We start from the raw sequence: 4,214 nt of genomic DNA, 5'->3' as shown, positions 1-4,214 counted from the left end.
GCCTGGCTCCCCACGGACACCCATCTTCGCTGCCCTGCACAGTGGGCACAGCTGTCTCCAGCTAAACCGAAGTGGAGATCTTGCCTTCATGTTCCCTGTGGCCCGAGCACAGGCCCTGCTACCTAATATGGGCTCAATACCTATTTGTTAAATGAATCCCAGGGACATTCTTCTCCCCAAACACCATCAGGAGTTGCCCTGGGCTAGCCCGAGGGGTAAATTCCTTTCTAAAGCTTCGGAAGAATCACCAACATCATGGAGTATCGCCCACCACTTGTCTTTTGCTCCCTGGCTCCCCAGTGTCCCTTGTTGCCTCCAAATGTGACCCACCAAGGCCTTCCTTTTAGAGAGCTCCAGGCTCCAAAATCTCTCCTTGAAGAAACTACCCTTATTGATGTAACTACGTTAAACAATGGGATACTCTGCAGCCGTGGGAATGGTGGGAGGCTTTCCGATGTATGCCTTTTTATGTAAGCTTGATTTTGGAACCAATGTGAATGTTTACCTATTAAAAAAACACACCTAGTGGACAAGGAACCCAGAAGGCTGGTGACCCTTGAAGCCCTGGCAAAGGTCAGAGCTGTGCACCCACTGTTTCTTCGAGACAATGGTAGCTGAAGCAACTTCCCCACCAAATAGTCATGTAAATCCTTACTGATAAGATAGTCTGCCTGTTACTGAAATTTGCCTTCTTAAGGGGTAAGGGTGTATCCCAAACTGAATAAAAGAGTGGCAAGGTGGCCCCCCAATTTCCAAATTATAAAAAAACAAACAAAAAAAACAACAAAAAACCCCCACACTTAAATCTCACAATGAAGATAAAAATTCACCCAAGAGTGTGAATGACTGATAGGTAATTCAGTTTTCAGTTTGAGCTTCAATAAATTATTGACTGAACACATGAATATTTCCCCATAGCATCTTTGAATCTTTGTTTTAGTCCTTTGCTCTCTTTTTCTCCCTAGAGAAGGACCTCTGGACACCTTGGGAGGACCAGAGGCTAGCAGGGGTGGGCAAACTTTTTGACTTGAGGGCCACAATGGGTTCTTAAACTGGACCGGAGGGCCGGAACAAAAGCATGGATGGAGTGTTTGTGTGAACTAATATAAATTCAAAGTAAATATTTGTGGGAGGATGAGGCTCAAAAAGAGACAAAATCCTTAATTGCCCCCCACAGGTACCCAGGAGAAGTCCCTGGGAAAATGAATCTTCAAATGAAACAGCATCTCCTCATTTGCTCCTAGAGCTGCAGCCACTCTGGTATTAGGTGACCACTAGCCTCCGGTTTCTCTCTTCTGGAGACACCGAGAATTCACAGTCTGACCTCAACATGCTTTAATCTGTTATAGTTCCTTCCCCATCTCTACTGAGACATTCCCCACCCCCACCCCCCGTCTGTCTGCCTTCCCTCCTTACTTATCTTTCCCGTCTGTCCAAGTCTAACTTGTTCTTCAGGGCTCAGCTTGAACTCTTACCTTCCCTGTGATGAGGTAGAATCCATCCAATAGTCTGTCCTGAAAGCCAGGCCCTGTGCAGAGCTTTAGGGATTCAGAGATGCACCACCAAGGACAGACCCTGACATCAGGGAGCTCACAGTCTAGTAAGGGAGAGACATTGAGAGGATTAGAGCACAGGTGGTGAGCACCACAGTGGGACTGTGTGTAACCAGAGGAGGCTCAGAAGAGGGAGTTGCTCGTTGTGCCTGTAGGACTATAAAAGCTCGGGGGATTGGACATCTGGGCCAGGGTCTGAGTCTGAGAAAGGGCCTCCTCCACGACCTCTCCCCGCTTTGATTTCCCCATAGCACTTAGGCCTGGCTCCCCACGGACACCCATCTTCGCTGCCCTGCACAGTGGGCACAGCTGTCTCCAGCTAAACCGAAGTGGAGATCTTGCCTTCATGTTCCCTGTGGCCCGAGCACAGGCCCTGCTGATTGCCAGAGGGAAAGGTGAATGGAGGTGGGCAAGGAGGGGGGCATGGACGAGGAATGGGGACCAAAAGAGACTTTGCTTGGGGCAAGGTGTGTACAATGCTGTCTTCAGATGATGTTTTATTAAGTTGTACACTTGAAATATGTATGGTTTTGTGAACCAAAGTCACCCAATAAATTCAAATAAATAAGATAAAATAAATAAAAGATACTATTTAAAAATAGGCCTTACTTTCCAGTACGCATAGGAGCACCCAGTATAGCAACGTGGCAAGATCACAAATCTCAGTTATTTGGGACTTTGGTTCCCTTCAGAAAAAAGGATAAGTTCCACTAAGTGTCAATTCTATTTCAGATCCCTCTATTTCCCCAAGCACAGTACTTACTAGACATACTAGAGGCCCGATGCACGAAATCCGTGCAAGGGGCTTGGCCCCCCCGTCGCTGCCATGGCTGCCTCTGCTTCGGCCCCGTCCAGAAGGTCGTCTGAAAGGACTTCCAGTCTAATAAGCATATTACGCTTTTATTATTATAGGTAATTAGTATTTAATAAATCCTCAAATGCCAAAATGTTCTAAAATTGTTTAAGCCTAAGGACTGAAAATTAAAGACTGGACATCAAGGAGAACTTTCTTCAAGACCCAACTCTGCCATAAAAAGGCAGGGCTTTTATTACAAGGTTATTCTCTGTGGTATGACTGCTCTGAGTCACACTGTGGATGAGCCTACCATGTCCATGAACATGGGATGCTACAATGTCCAGTAGCTCCTTGGACTGAAGAAGACTGAATGCTGCTTGGATGGGTCTGTAAAAATCACTCTTCTTCTGCTAGACATTTTCTATAAGCTTTCAGTCCTTTTCCTGAATAATCAGAGTTAAATTACGTCTGGCAATAGGATCTGGGTCTATGACTTTGACCACTTCTAAGACACATGTCTTAAGAGCTTATTAAGAGCTATATTTTCCTCAATACAAATTTCTTTGAGCTAATTCAGGGGTGGGCAAACTTTTTGACTCGAGGGCCACAGTGGGTTCTTAAACTGGACCGGAGGGCCGGAACAAAAGCATGGATGGAGTGTTTGTGTGAACTAATATAAATTCAAAGTAAACATCATTACATAAAAGGGTACAGTCTTTTTTTTTCTTCTAGTTTTATTCATTTCAAATGGGCCGGATCCGGCCCCGTAGTTTGCCCACGGCTGGGCTAGAGACTGGAGAGATAAGGGCACAGGTACTTGGAGCCCTTCTACCAAACTTGTCCATCTCACGGAGATCCCACCATGTACGGGTTCTTTGACTCAAAGTCCTTTCACTTTGATGGTCTCTGTTCTCGGCTTCCCTTGGGGAAGAGATGGAGCTGGCATTAGTATTTTACAGTTGGGAAACTGACTCAGACTTCATGTGTCATGATTAGTTGGCCTTGAAATTGGGAGAACCCAGGTTTTCAGGAAATTTCCAAACCATATCTTCACCCTAAACCCGCTTCCTGGGTTCAGATTCTTATATCTACCTACTAGTTGGTTCCACCAGGATGTCTCCCAGGCACCTTAACATGTCAAAAAATGGCCTCATCCTCCTCCACCCAAACATGGTTCACTCAGCTTGCCAATTCACTAAGAGCACTACATGCACCCAGTTACCTCCACAGAAATCAGGGTTTCATCCTTAATTATTCCCAGTCCCTTATCATTCTTTGATTTATATGCCCCCATCCCTACCCCTAAGCCTGACCTAAACATCTCCCAAATCTGTTACCGACTCTCCAACTCTGCAGCCATCCCTTAACCCAGGCTTCTAGCATCTCTTAACTAATTATTATAGCAGTCTCCACCTTGATCCCACTTCACTGCAGGCCAAGTCTTCATTCCAAAATGCAATTATGTCACCTTCCTGCTTAAAATCTTTTAGTGGCTCCTAATTACCATTAAGATAAAAATCCAAACTCTTTACTGGGGCTTACAAGGGCTTACAGGAACTGGTTCTCTGTTTTGTTTTGTTTTTCTCCTTTAGATAAAACCATCTGGGTTTGGTATATTATTCGTATAAATAGATTTTAAACTCATTCCATTTATTATAGTTATAGTCTATTCAGATTTTTTATTTTTTCCTGTGTCTGTTTGGCAAATTATATTTTCTAGGAAACTATCTATTTCAAATTTATTCGCATAAATTGTTGCTAATATTATTTTATTTAAAATATATAAATATATTTTATTAATTTTTTACAGAGAGGAAGGGAGAGAGATAGAGAGTTAGAAACATCAATGGGAGAGAAACATCAAT

General features: G+C 44.0%; 1 pseudogene; it reads right to left on the bottom strand.

The window, feature by feature from the left end:
• Positions 1 to 1,540: 1,540 nt before the first annotated feature.
• The window catches only part of LOC102239182, a 3,840-nt pseudogene continuing 1,166 nt past the window's right edge, over positions 1,541 to 4,214 (bottom strand).

The sequence above is a fragment of the Myotis brandtii genome, unplaced genomic scaffold (assembly GCF_000412655.1).
Source record: "Myotis brandtii unplaced genomic scaffold, ASM41265v1 scaffold190, whole genome shotgun sequence".
Classification (NCBI taxonomy): domain Eukaryota; kingdom Metazoa; phylum Chordata; class Mammalia; order Chiroptera; family Vespertilionidae; genus Myotis; species Myotis brandtii.
This window is presented reverse-complemented; position numbering and strand designations above follow the sequence as displayed.